Source organism: Aptenodytes forsteri, unplaced genomic scaffold, assembly GCF_000699145.1.
Source record: "Aptenodytes forsteri isolate BGI_AS27 unplaced genomic scaffold, ASM69914v1 Scaffold226, whole genome shotgun sequence".
Classification (NCBI taxonomy): Eukaryota; Metazoa; Chordata; class Aves; order Sphenisciformes; family Spheniscidae; genus Aptenodytes; species Aptenodytes forsteri.
Genome location: NW_008795249.1, coordinates 611051 through 626609, shown reverse-complemented (window position 1 = coordinate 626609; position 15559 = coordinate 611051).

Sequence of the window (15559 nt, the reverse complement as noted above, 5' to 3'; positions counted from 1 at the left end):
CTTCCCCCAGCTTTCTGTGCTGAGCGTGACGCCATATGGTGTGGGATATCCCTTGGGTCAGTTGGGGTCAGCTGTCCCGGCCGTGTCCCCTCCCAGCTTCTTGTGCCCCCCCAGCCTGCTCGCTGGTGGGGTGGGGTGAGGAGCAGAAAAGGCCTTGACCCTGTGTCAGCACTGCTCAGCAGTAACGAAAACATCCCTGTGTTACCAACACTGTTCCCAGCCCAAATGCAAAACACAGCCCTGTACCAGCTACTGGGAAGAAAATTAACTCTCTCCCAGCCAAAACCAGCACAGCTAGTTATCATTATTTCAGCTAGTTGCTTTTCCAAACCATTCCAAACTGAATGCTTGGAAAACCTTATTATGTTGTATGAATGTTATAACATGGTTTTCCTAAACACGGCACAAGGGGTGCGCATATGTGTATTGACACACACACAGTGTCTGTCTCTGCTGAAGGAGCTAGTTGATACGAGCCTCTTTGGTTTGGGGGTGATGTTGTTTTTGTATTTTAAACACAGTTTGTCATTACACTAAATTAAAAGAAAAATGATACCTGAAGACAGATAGGTTGGATTTATAATCTGATGTTCTGTGTTGCCTTTTTGGCCTCCTGTTACCCTCACTTGTTGCACAGCCAGGCCAGGTCAACTATTTTAAAGAGATAATGTGAAATAGTATTATGATCAGAATGAACATGCCTGCTTTCTTCAGAAGGTGCTTAAAAGGATATCTCTTCAGGATATTTTCTCCTTGATATATTTCACATGATTCTCATTTTAAATACACAATTCTTTGGAGGTTTTCAAGACTCTTCAGGACAAAGGCTTGAGCAACCCAATCTAAATTCCGTGTTTTGACCCAGCTTTGAGTGGGATGCTGGACTAGGTAACCTCCCAAGGTCCCTTCCAACTTTGATGATTCTGTGACTTTGTTTTCTGTGGTTTAGGATGAGAAATAGCTGATTAATTCCCAATACCATTTACAGAGCTCTAACGATTACTTTTGCATTTTAAAGAGCTTCTAACTACACCTAAGTCTTATGAAGGTCTGGTGTTTGGGATGCACACTCTCATTTATTAAAGCTTTGGTGAAAAATGAAAGTTAAATTTATGAGACAGCAGATCTAGAATGGTTCAGGTATTCTTGGCTTATTTCCTAGCTCTGCTGTAAACACTGTGTGTCCCATCCAGTGAATCACCGAGTTTCTCTGTGGCTCACTTACTTATATTTCTGTTGAAGGTTAATAATGATACTTTTCCCTTCTTTATTTTGATTTAGATTACTTTTTTTCAGGACAAGGTCTGTCTCTGTATACTTTCTTGAAGAAAGGAGGCGGGGGGGAATCACTTTTTGTTGTGATTCCCTGTTAATTGTGCTGGGGCTAGCCAGAAGCTGCTGTCACTGCTGTGCTTGGGGTGGTCCAGGCAGGAGTTTGGCTGCAACCTCCTGTTCAAAAGTGATTCTGCTCGAGCAAAAACGGTACTTTTGGAAAGCTGTTCTTCCAAAATAGGCTAAACTTCCCCCCCCCGCCCCGAATTGTGGGCTGCTTTGTGTCATGTGCATTATTGAGACTTTGATTCCATTTTTTTATCGCACCTCTGGTATGGCAAGAGTTTAGTTTTGAGTTTGTAGAGATAGAAGTCTCTGTAAAAGATGTGTTCAAAGGTCAAATACTATCTTTACCATTTTGAAGGCTTTCCGTAGAATTAAGGGCAAAACCAAGATGGAGGAGGTAGGAAAATGATGCTACTTAAATTCCTACCTTTCTAAATGGACTTGGGCTGAAAAGAGTGATTTTTTCTTTTCATAGTCTTTCCACTCCCTTCATAGTTCTGTAGTGTATCAGTCAATGAGGCCAAGGAGCTGTGATGATATGGAGATTTATTCCAGATGTTTCTTCTCAGGTGAATATCTAACTAAACTTGCATCTAGTGGACTAAAATTTTCTGTAGCACTATCTGTACAGAGGTTTGCCTTCTCTAGTTAAATTAAAACAAGCCTAGCATGTTAACTACTGTCAACAGTGTTTTATAAACATTGCTTGAATATGAAAGTTTAGATCATAGCAAATAAACCCAGAGAATATTCTATCTGTGACAATGGATCTCAAAATGTTTCACACCATTAGAAAGATGTAAGATCATTAGCTATTGTGCTGAAGCCTTTAACATACCATGTTTATTGTTGGGATTGAAAATAATGAAGTAGCTTTTTGCTGTGTTTTCTAGTACCTCTATCTGAGTGAACTTGTAGTTCTTGAAATACTAATATTGCCAGAGGTACCCAAATCTTGGGGGGGGGGCGGTGTTGTATATTACAGTTTTAAAATACTAGCTGAAGCACAGAATAATTCTTTAGTCTTTCTCATGTTATTGCCTCTCCCCAGATAAAACTGAGATCAGATGCCAAAGTTGTTTACCAGTGATCTACCCCGTAAATCTTACCCCAAGCAACTGATGTGTTCATAAGCAAGCAAGCCAGAGTGCATCTATGTAACCGTATGCATGCATACAGGCATACATGCATGACTGAGATTTGATTAAAAACCAAGTGAATGATAAGTTTATCAGATTTACAACTTTAGTTTATCAAGCACAAATCCTGCAAATGACTACCAAAAGTCAAAAGTTATTGCTGATGGCACCGTAAACAGTCAGACACAGATAGGAGCAGCCACCAGTCTAAATTTTCGCACTGCTGCAAACAACCAATATGTAATATTAGCTCTAGCATCTGTTCTAGTGAGTCTACTGTACAACAGTGTTTGTGTATGTATAGATTTCTGTATACCATGATTATATGAGAAGGAGACACAATAACACATGTAAAGCAATGAAGTATAGCTTGCAAAATAAGACACCTCCAGTTCGGAATGGAATTGGGAAGTGCGTGTGTGTCTGTCAACAAGCCCAGATGAAAGCAGTATGGAAGTAGTGAAACTAAAGACTGAGGAGGGGGAGAAGATTATAAATTCTTTTGTGGGTCTGCAGGAAAAAATAAGGATGGTGTGGTGGGGTTTTTTTGGGTTTTCTTGTTTTTTTTAAATTCATTGATATGTCATAATTATGGATATGGTACTAAAAGCATATGTAATTATTCAGTTATCATTTATTAAAGGCCATCTTGTAAGGACAACTTGAATAATAATGAGAGGGGAAGTAGTCCTCTACAGTCTGTGAACCTCTACATGGTGTTGTGTTTTTTTCCTAAAACTAGAGAGACAAATTTCCTAGGAGGCAATCTTGATTTTCCTGCATTTTGTGAAGTCCTTTGCATAGCTCTGGCGCTAGGCAAATAGTATCAACTATAGCTCACAGCAATATGGAGAATATTAACATCTACAATGTGAGGCTTCTAACTGTTCCTGATTTTAGGGCGGATTCTGTCCTGGATTTTGCTATACTCTGATTTTTAGGATAGCTCAGAATGCTAAACCTTCAACCCTTGAAAGCTCTCGCTCTGTAAAATGTGTCCCAGATATGAAAATTGATAAAATTACCGATCTTCAGATTTCTGCTGGCATTTCAAGGAACGTTCAAAGTACACAGCTTTTGAAATAATGCCATAATCTGAATTGCTTCCTGATTTGGTCCCCATTTATTCATCTGTCTAATTCTGTGAAGAGATGGGAGGGTCCTACACTATGTACATTATGCCTCCAGTGCTGAAGAGGGAGGAAAGGGAATAATGAAGAGATGGTTGCTGGAGTTGTAAGCCATGCGGGGGTGGACAGAGGGTGGTGCTTCAGTTCTTAATTACAATTCATTAAAAATTAAGCTTCACCCTGAGAGAGAGAGAGATGTGAAGTGATGAGTCCTTTCTGAGTCCTAAAATAGGGCAGCAAAAACTTGCACACAAAAGCAAATCTTTGTAGGACTGAAGTTCAGATTTTTTCAAAATGTCATGAACATGGCCGCAGCTGTTAGAAGGCTGAATTTCAGCCAAAATTTTATAAATGTACAAGCTTTCAGCTGTTTGCCTGGTTGTTTGCTCTCCTCAGAAATCTTGCATCTGCTTGATAATGCCGTGGTGAAGTGTGAGCCTAGGAAAATCTCCAGAAGTTGTTACATTGCATTGCTGCGTGCGGAAGGACGCTGCAGGTTCTGGACTGAAAAGGGCTGTATGAAGCGAGATTTCTTAGACCCACGGTCTCACAATGTATGTGCAGTTGTGTTGGTGTGGAAAAATACAGCATCAGTGATCTGTTTATTTTCTGAAACAATCATTAGCGACGCTGATTGGCCATGTTAAGTTAATTATGGATGCAAAGATTTTTCAAATGTTCCTTGGAACATCCCAAATATTAGCAATGCTCAGGTATTGATCTAAGTAGCCACGGTGTATGCAACATGGACAGACGGATCTGTGGGCTTTTCTGATACCTGGTGAGACTTTGTCCAGCCATAGAGGACATCTGAAAATCCTGATTTTCTTCCCTACTGGCTTTTGTGATTCTGTAAGATTTTAATTTTTAAATAGTCATTTCAGGTGTGATTTAGGTCTTGGTACTCAAAAGCTGCTTCCTTCTGATTTGAACTTTGATATACCACGAAAACGTGCAGAGATTTTCAGTAATATCCGTATCTCATGTGTACTCATAGATAAGACTACTAGCCTTATGATCAAGTGCATGGCAGGGCGTACCGCTTCTTTTGTGTTTGATACTGAATTCCTGCAGCTCATCTGCATTGACAGGATTTGCAGATACTGATGTGCTCTGTGTCTTGCTTTGCTATCGAGTTGCCACCTCAAACAAACTCTATATGTAGTGTATGCGCAAGTGGGAAAGTTGGATAATAAAGGCTCAAGATGATCATTTTGTCTTTGAAGTCCGTGTCATCTAGTAGGAAGAGAATTAGCTAGCAGAAACTATCATCTTGGATGTTTGACAGTCCTAAGGCAATAGCATAAGAAAATACATAAATCTACTGAATAACCATGAAACATACTCAACCGGAGAAAATGGAAAGAAAATAGAGTAGCTGGCAAACGGAGAGATACAAGCTGCCAAAAGGGATGTGAAACATTAGTTCTACCATCTCAGGATTGATTTTTTTTTTTTTTTAAACATATATTTATTTTTAGAGCCACCAGATGCCAGCCACATTGCTCATGCGAACTAGATAATCTGAAAATTGTTCTAGCTTGTTCTAGCTTACTCCAACTTCCAGTGCCCCGCAGAGGCTGTTGCAGCAAAAATGAGATCAGCTTGGAATAAGGAAATTCTGACTCTATCCTTCTCCTAGATGTGGGTATATGTGTGTGTCTTATACACGCCGGTGACTGTTCAAGGAGGCTGGTGTGGGATCTGTTTAAACAACTTTGCACTAATGAAGCTTTTTCCTATGCAAAAGGTGGCTAATTCAATCCAACGCGCTACTGAAGCCAAAGATTTTCACTTGCATACGTGCCAGAGAACTTCCGATTGCATACTTTGATTTGCCGTATCCCCAAGTTTTCTAAGCTTTTGCTCAGGTTTTAATTAGGTCCAAACCATCACACATTGGCTGCTGCTTCTGAGTGCATTCAGTCTAAATTTACTGCTGGCAAAAAGAAACTGAACACTGAGGCAATGCAAAAATAACTCCTTTAAAAAAAAAAAATCAATAAAATCCCAGATTCAAAATGAACCAGCTTGTAATTTCAGTCTGAATGAGTACTTCCAAACCAGGCTTAGCTGTTTGGGACTTCTTCCCTTGTAACAAGTGATGTTGGTAACCTTGGTTTCGTATTGAATTGGTTTCATAGGTAAGTCTAATTGGAGAGAAGGCAGTGGTACACTTAATCTGCTTTAAATGGGGGTATAAGTGGAAGCTTCACCTGATTTGTGAAATTATATTTGTGTATAGATATAAATGGATAAAACCTGTAAATAAATACTGGATTCCTAAATATATACCTGCTATTTAAAAACTTAATGTAGTCCACTATTTAATGATTTATACTTCTGCAGTCTCGAGGTAATCCAAGTTACATCTCTGCTGTGTAAAAGGTAGGCTTACATAGAGATGTTAGGTGGGTTGGGGTTTTTTTTTTCGTAATTCTCAATGTTTCTTTCCTGAAGAGACCTGTAATCTGTTTGGGTGAGCAGGTTTTCTTTGGGCATCCTGAATTTTCACCATTTGTTGTTTGTTAGGCTTCTTTCTCTTTCCTCCTCACTTTCCTTCTCCTTCCTCCTGTTTTGTGTTGCTTTTAAAACCTGCTACCCTATGGCATATAAATTTGGAGAAATTATGCATTAGCATCTGATTTTTTTTTAATTTTTTTTTTTTTACTTCCTTTCTTCTTTCCCTGACTCTCTCATTCCGCACCCGTTCCTGTTATCCTTGGTCAGAACTTGCACAAATAAAGCAGTCTTTGCCTTGGGAAGATTTGCACAGGAGAACAGTAGGGCAGATGGTTTGTAAAGGAAGTGATCTTCATGTTTCCTTGGGAATGGCTGAGAAGAAAACGCATCTTGGCAGGCATTTGTCTCTTGTCTTTCCCAGTTGAGCACTAAACTTGAACCTGTGTGAGCTAGGTGATATACTGCTGTAAGGAACCACTGTTTGAATCCACTTTCCCCACTATTTAAAGCCTCAAATATTTAAGTGTTTCTGTCTGTGACCTGGGCAACATTACATGAGAATTATTTAAAAAACAACATGGCTGGGGAAACAAAGTCAAAAATTAATCATTCATTGGAAGAGGAGGGAGAGAAATACTGTAACGAGCAAGTATTTGTGTCTGGACTTCTTTCCACAAACTTGAAATGGGATGCTGTTAGAGGAATTGATTAGCGTTAGGGTTCATCTCCTGTGAACTTCTGACTGATTACTGAAGCATTTTGGAACCAGCTTATTTGATTTATCAGCTGATTTATTTTTTTTCTTGGCTTTTTCCACACTTCCAAGAGTAGCAGTTGTGCTCTCCAGAGGGGATATTACTAGGATTTTTGCTACTGCCGCCAAAAATCTTCTGGCACAAAAATCGCTATCTGACTCAGCTTTGTAACATGACAAATTCGGAGACAGCTGCAGCAATGATATGTTAGCTGCCTATTGGGCAGCTTCCGAGTAGACAATAAATCTCCTACTCGTTATAAAATGTCATTAAAAATAGCCTAACACAGTAGATGATGTGAAATATTGTGCTTATTTTTCTGGTTAGTAGGTTGAAAGATGTATAAGTGATATAAGTTAGAACAGTTACTCGGTTGTGGCTACATATGTTGTATATATTAGCATTAAAGAAGAATTAGAAACTATCAAAAAAGGATGATGCACTTTTTCTTTTATCTTTTACTACTCGGCTGTTAATTGCTCATACTGTACGCTCATGTTTCGGTAATCACAGCTGTTGCTTCTGTGTATGTTTTTCTCCGGTGTGGTGGCACTAGAGTAGTGAATACGATGCATTTTCCAATGGAGCGATTGTAGAATGGAATCAGGCTACCATTGGAAGTGTTCAGTGTTGCATTTCCAGAACTGGACTTCCGTTGCTATTGTCTTGTAGTTCTATGAGCATTATTAATGCTGCAGTTTGTAAGTTGAACTACTAGTTTAATTGGCTTTTTCTTTACTGTACAAATATCTTCAGTCAACCAGAGCCTGCAGTCCTACTTTTTATGTCTAATCGTGTTCCATTTCTGTGCCCCAGCCTACATTTAATTTGCACAGAAATGAAAATGAAGTTGTCAGTGCCACCTCGCAACTACTCTCCTCCCCCTTACTTTAGCTATATCAGATGCCAACACTGCTGATTTGTTGAACCTCAAGCTGTTTTGTTTAACAGTGGAAAGCTGACTGCTTTGCAACCATCAAACTGGTACAGTGAGATACAAAGTGCTTGTGATATTGCCCAAATTTCTCATGGGTAAAGGTAGGCGATATCATTTCAATTTCACTTATATACTGAATTAATCTGAGTAATAAAACAAGGATGCAGCTTTAATATGTGAAATCTCACGTTCTGTACTAGCTAAGACTGGTAGATGCCTAGGTTAACCTGTGCTTGATTCAGGAGGGTAGGAAAGCTAAGGAGTACTTTTTGTTTTCTACTTCAAGGCTAGTTTCTTGCGAAGCAGTTTTACTGAAAGATGCTTGCTACAATTGTGCTTAGTCCGTATTATCTAAACCAGTTAATTGCAGAGTGGAGAGAACTGAAGGGTGAGACTGCATCTTAATGCTTCTCAGAGCGAGAAGAGAAGCTGCTACAAATGTTTCATTTCTCTTCTTTCCTAATACGAAATAGGGGAAAGTAGTGAATTTCATAAAATGTTGCAACAGTGCAAATTTGTTGATGCTGTTTTAACATCGACTTTACCCTTTTTGACATGCAAGTAGTGGTCACTTTGTTCTGTCATGCTGTTTTCATTGTAACTTAAGTGTGAATGAAGATTGAGGTTTCTGTAGCATTGGAATTTATACTGTGAGAAGCCCACCCTGCAGACCTTGTGTGTTTTTTTCTGAGTTTGTATAACATTGGAGGGAAACCTGGCCTATTTCATTTATTTTCCCTCAATTACACTGCTTTATCAGGTACATGAAATTAGAGTTGTTATTTTTTTTTAAGCTTTAATGAAAAAGAATACAAAATATTTTTCCTTAAAAAAATTAAAAAGGGGGGGAGGCAAAGCATAAGACCTACAAAATTTATTCAGCCATTAATGAATAGAAAATTAACCTGTTTTTAAGAACTTTAAAATTCTAGTTAGTATTAGTTCTCGGGGGCAATTTTTCTTCATGATCTTCAGTGGTGTTAAATAATTACTGGAAAGCTCTTAATCATAGCTTTCACAACTATTTTGTTGAAGGGTGCACTGTAAAGGGTGACTAGGTTATGTAAAAACCAAAAAATCATAACTCACGCCAAAACAAGCAGATTATACTGTAAAAAGCTGAGAGAGAGAGTATATTTACTGCATAGCACTATGCTTGCCTGCAATAATGCTTCTGTTGCTCAAAACTGATTAAGGATGGAAGATACGATGCCCAGAAATAACCATAACCTCGAAGTGCTCTGGCAGCTAGAATCGGCGGTGAGATTCAATGCTACCAGCAACTCAGGGTGCCATGCTCTTATACCATGGGTGCTTGGAAGTGAAATATAAGTTCTATAGCTAATGATAATCAAAACTCCGTAGCAGTGGATGCTTTTTTTTGCCTATGTGTGCGTATACAGTGTTCTAATCTCTGTGTATGTAGTAAGTAAGGAATTATTAGAAAAGGAGTAGTAGATGATAGTTTGTTAGCGGGTTTTTTTTTTAAGTCACTGAATAAATGCAGACTCTAAGGCTTGAGTGCTTTGTGTGCTTCTGGTGCTTAGGTCTCGGAAGAAGCTAGTAGAATTTGAAAGATGCAGAGAAGAGTGACAATGGTGACTTATTAGTTTACTAGCTTGTTGACACTGTTGAAAGATTGAATTAAATTTCTTGTCTTGATGATTGTGGCAGGATATAGCTGCCGTAGAGATTACTAAATGTGGTAGGCAAATAAGTTAGATTTCCTTTTGGTAGCTAGCTTTTGTATTAATTGAGTTTCTGATACTTTATAATCTTCTCAGTAGCATTATATAAAAGAGCTGCGTGCATGTTTCTCTTGCCTGCCAGTCAGCTGTGCTGTAAACCACCTGCACTCTAGGAAGAAAATATATATTAACTTTTATTTTAATATTAAAGTTAATGAATTAAATGCACTGCAATGGGAAATGCAGATTTTAACAAATAATTACATCTCATGAAACTTGCTAATCAAGCACTGAGTCGATAAGATATGAGGCCTGTGCTACTTCACTCGGGGTGAGTATGTTGACAGCTTATAAAATTAGAACTATGGAGCACATTGGAGGTAGAGAGCGTGCTTCCAGATGCAACTTTACAGAGCGCTGTGGCTTGTGGAAACTGAAGTGAAAAACAGGAGCCCTGGCTGAATATTGTTCGTAGTGGCCCAAGAGAGATTTCAGAGTGCGTTGTACTGTGTCTCTACAAAAGCATCGTTCCTTATAGTTGCAAACTCCGTGTCATCTCTTCCCTTTGCTCCTTTGTTCACAGTTAGCAAGGCTATATGTATATTGGTTTACTGCACTAAGGCTGTGTATTCTCTAATAGTAAGAAGCCAAGCCAAGAAGTTTCAACTATTTTAAACTCCTTTTGTACCAGTGTAATAGTCTTGATTGCAGAGAATTTAGCAAAAAAAATCTGTCTCGGTTATTAGGCAATGACTTAGATTTGAATCACAGATACTGAATTCATAATTTCGTTTGTGTTAAATCCAAGACCAGAGCGAGATGCGACTAAGCCTGACTTGAATGTGAGTCAAAGGCCAAGGATTTATGAAGTAGAAAAATATCATGTTTATATTAATCTGTGAAATGTTACAAAACAATCATATAGATGTTGTGATATTAGATATGATACCCTGACATCTCTAGTCGAACTCATAACCCAGGTTCTGTTGACTGAAGTCTAGTTTCTGAAGCTGTAGTAGCCCACATGAGAACCTCATTATCTGGCTCTTCCTTACCACAGTTCACTGACACTTTGCTATGTTGAAGCACTGTGGATTTATATTGTAAAGCTATATGTAATTTACCTAATTACTTGCATTAGAAAATGCTAGCCTGTAGAGTTGAGCAGTTTATTGTTGTGTGCTGGTAGTAGGGTCAAGGGGGTTTGCAGCACGTGCACTTCTCACAATGCCATGTCAGAAACAGATGGAAAAGTGTTCTCCTCACCTGAGAAAGAGAACAAGAGAAATCTTGCAAGGTAAGCCGTACACAGGAACAGAGCAGTACAGAATGAAGGAACTGCTGCAAAGACACTTTACCTTCTCATGCCTATCCCCTTTCTGTTCTGGAAGACTGAATTAAAAGAATCAAGGTGAGGAAATGAGATTAAAAAAAAAATAATAATGTAGGATATATGGGTTTCTTTATGAACAGAAATGCTGAGAGTAATGTTAATGTTTCATAGCCTGACTTTGCATGTCTGCACCACAAGGATGTCAAAATGATAAATGCAATAGTGAAGAAATTTTAGATTGTATGCCTTGGAAATATGCACAAGCTTAGGGTTAAAAATGCGTTTCTTATTTCCTTTATTTCTATTCAATGCATTATTTGACCTATTTCAGTTCCTTGGAGAAAGAGCATCACACTGCCAGGCAAACAAACTACTCGTAGCTTCTTGATAATTAATATTTTTCCATGGCAATGTAAAGTGTTTCCCTATATAACTAGTATAATCCTTTTATTCCATTAGGTATCTATTGTTTAGCCTACAGTACTTTGTTAGTGACTGTAAGAAGCTATTTATTAAATGTTGAAAACATAGTACTGGATAATTCCTGTACAACTTTAAGGAAATTGTAAATGATCCAGAAGAACTATAAACCATAGAAGCATAGAACAGCCCAGGTTGAAAGGGACCTCAGAAGATCATCTGGTCCAACCTTTCATGGAAAAGGGAGCCTAGATGAGAATATCTAGCAGCCTGCCTAGTCATGTCTTGAAAACCTGCAGTGATGGGGACTCCAACCACATCTCTGGGGAGTTTGTTCCGGTGATTCTTATTCTTTTTTTTTTTTTTTTTTTAAACTAAAAATTTCATTTTTTATACTAAGATGAAACCTCTCCCACTGCCCCATTTACCCATTGCCCCTTGTTTTCTCCATGTGGCTCCTTGTGAAGAGAGAGCCTCCGTCCTCTTTGTAGCTGCCCTTTAAGTACTGGAAAACAGCAATGAGTTCCCCCTGAGCCTTCTCTTCTCCAGGGAGAAAAGACCCAACTCCTTCAGTCTTTGTCCGTAGGGCAGGTTCTCCAGGCCTTTGATCATCTTCGTGGCCCTCCTTTGGACCCTCTCCAGTCTGTCCACCTCTTCCTTTTTTTTTTTTTTTTAATTGTGGGGACCAGAACTGGACACTACTACAGGTGCAGCCTGGCAAGCACCGAGTAGAGTGGGATGATCACGTCTCGTCTCTGCTAGTAATGCCTCTGCGGATGCAGCCTAGGATCTGATTTGCCTTTGTTGCTGCAGCAGCGCACCACTGACTTATCTTCAGCTTGTTGTCCACCAGGACCCCCAGGTGCCTTTTAGCAAGGCTCCTCCTCAGCCACACACATCCTGGCCTGTACTAGGCTCTGGGGTTGTGTCGTCCCAGGTGCAGGACTCTATGCTTCTCTTCGTTAAACATCATACAGTTCTTGCTCGTCCACTCTTCTGGCCTGTCCAGGTCTCTCTGTAAGATGGCTCTCCCTTCTGACGTGTCCACCTCACCACCCAGTTTAGTGTCATCATGCTTTCAGTCCCACTGCCCAGGTCACTTATGATGTTGAGCAGCGTGGATCCTAGTACCGATGCCTGGGGGACCCTACTTGTGAGAGGCTGCCAGCCTGAGTAAGAGCTACTGATCACCACCCCTGGAGCGCAGCCTGTCAGCCGGCTTCCTGCCCACCGTGTGGACCACCCGTCTGGTCCGCGTCTGGCCAGTTTGTCCAGGAGGAGGCTGTGGGAAACAGCGTCCAACACTTTGATGAAGTCCAGGTAAATAGTACCCGCTGCTCTCCCCTTGTTGACCGAACACGTTACTTTGTTGTGGAAGGGGATCAGGTTATCGGGCATGATTGGCCCTTGGTAAACGCGTGCTGGCTTTTCCCAATCACCTGCTTCACGTTTTGGTTTGTAATAGTTCCTAGGAGGCCTGGCTCCATTATTTTCCCAGGGACTGAAGTAAGACTGACGGGCATGTATTTTCCTGGGCCCTCTTTTGGGCTCTTCTTGTAGATGGGTATGACATTTACCGTCTTCCAGTTGTCAGGGACATGCGCTGATCACCAGGACTTTTCCAAGATTATAGGCAGTGGCCTTGCAACAACGTCAGCCGCTTCTCTTAACACCCTGGGGTGGATTCCCTCCAGGCCCGTAGGTTTGTGTGGGTTGAGGCCTTGCAAGAGCCCGCAGGCCAGCCCTTCCTCCATGACCGGTGGGTCGACACACGCGTTGTCGCAGCTACTTGATCCTGTGACCCGGGGTCCAGCTGCGCCGTAAAGACGGAGGCAAAGAGGGTATGGAGAACCTGGGCCTTGTCAGCATTGCTAGTGACTGGTTTCCCTGCCCTCTTTAGCCTTGGGCCTTTTCCCCACGCCTCTGCTTACTATAAAAATCTATAAAATCACACAATACTTTGTTTCCAGAAGACCTTTCCCATACTGTAGTGTACATAAAGATGTGCAAATACAGATTATTACAGATCTGTGCTTGAAAAAGCGTTGGTGCTCAGTGAGGACACTTGCCAGTTACCATTAATGATGAGGCCTTCGTTATCAATTTTAGCATTTCTTTCCTTTAGCAATAGCTCGGGAAGCTAAAGCCCCCTACATCTACTAAACAGCAATATTTACCTTCTTACACTCTTGTGTATGTGTTGTGCTGCTTATTTACATACACAAAACACAAGCTTTTGGAAAAAATAGTCTTTTCAGGAATGCCCAGGTCTTCAGAGCTGAAAGCTTTGTGAGTTGTTTGTGAAAAAGAATGAGTCATATTCTTACATTCGTAAGAGAAAAACAAACATGTTTGCTCTGAACTGCTTGTTGTAGTTAATAGTCTGAGCAGATTTACAGTTGTGCCACTTCCAATTTCTTAGTAAAATCAAACATTTCTCAGCAATGTCTGGATAAGCTATACATAACTTTCCAAATGTTTAAAAACAACCTCTACATAAAATGGGGCTTTGCAATGAAGATTACTAATAGCGTCATGGCAATGAATATCTTTGTATTATAACATGATGTCTATTCCTTATATTTTGCATAGTACTTTTATTTTTTTTTGTAACCTTTGTATTCTGTGAATGTTTAGAAGGAATAATTTATTAAGTCTTTAAAATACAAAGGTGAGTAATTGAATTCTTATCATTTTAAGGAATTTGCAGATGGTCCTAATGAGCTGTAAATCACAAAATACTTGTTCCCAGAAAAATTTCCATACAAGACAGTTATTCTTAAGAATGGAAGATTGCTTCAGTGTTGATAATGTTTGGTGTATCGCTATTGAATGCTAACGAATAGTAATTTTCCATTACTTCACAACAGTAGAGCCTACCTAGCCGCTATCTGTGATATGATTACTATGTAAGGACAAAAAGTATTGGAGAGGCCTGAGCAGTCGAAAGAAGAGTCATTAATATGAGTGAATGTCTGCTTGAGCATTCATCAATATTAGTTAACAGATTTTTGAAAGCAGAGTTCACACAATGCCCGTTGCTGATAACAGTATAGCGTCCTTTTATACTAAGCAATAAAATCCCCTTTGCTCTTCTGAGAAGTGGTTTAGGCATATCTGCAGTCTTAAATGTCATATCTCATTTTCTCATCATTTTGGAAAGCTCTTTCAGGGTATTAAAGTCAGAAAAAACAAAGTGATAAAACAAAACAGTTCGCACCCTTTATTTGGCATATGTTGAACTTTTAATTTCTACTAAGAAACTCTTAAGGAACTGTTTCATACATCAATGAAACTATTTCAGTTGTGTAGCTTTCAGTTTGATTTGGGTTTTTTTTAATCAGCTCCAGAGTATTGCCTTATCTATTCTCAGAGTCTGATATAAGGAGGCAAAAAAAATTGTGAATGAGAGTGACTATGCAGTGCAGCAGGTGGCTATAAGGTGTTGTAGAATCTCTGTCCTTGGAGATTTTAAAAAATGAGCTGGACTTACTACAGCATCCTGATCTTAAAATCAAAGTTAACCGTACTTTGAGCAGGAGGTCTGATGAGATACCTTCCAATTTAAATTATTTATCAATTTGTGGAAAAACATGTGGGCAACAGCTTGGTTTGCAGAAAAATCAGAGGTCATTAATTTTTACTTTTTTTTAAACTTTTTTTTTTCCTCTATAAAACTCTCAAGTGGCAGTTATGTGCCTTAGAGTTAGTTGAAGGTTTCTCATCTGTGGGGGCATAATCTGACTTGGTGATAGCAGCAGCAGAGCAAATGCTGGGGGGCAGGACGCAGGGGATGATAAAGGTGATGTCAGTTAAGGTCTAGGAGCTGAGACAAAATCAGTGTTTGGGATCTTTCAACTAGGAATTTGAGCTGTCACAGACTTTTATGCATGCATCTCGGCTTTCCTCAGTGAAGGAAGGGTGAAACAGGCTGGGAAAGGGGCACCAGAACGGGGCGCCCACCTCCTTCCAGAGACCCACAGAAACTTTTATTCTCCCCTCTGCCCTCACCATGTGTGGAGGAAAAGGGTGGTTTGATACCCTGATAAAGGAGAAAATCTTAATCGCTTCATCCAAAAGAAAAGAGTAGGTGATTTAATTAAGCTTTTATGTTATGCTGAAATAAACTTAAACTACAAGGTAATTGTTCTTGTTTACCAGTATCTGTCCATTGCACAAATACTTTTCATAGTTATCTATTATGCAGTTTTCACATAAAAGTGAAGAGTCTATGGAGTCTAACTAATCTGGTGTGGTGGGTTGACCCTGGCTGGACGCCAGGCGCCTTCCAAAGCCGCTCTGTCACTCCCCCTCCTCAACTGGACAGGGGAGAGAAAATATAACGAAAGGTTCGTG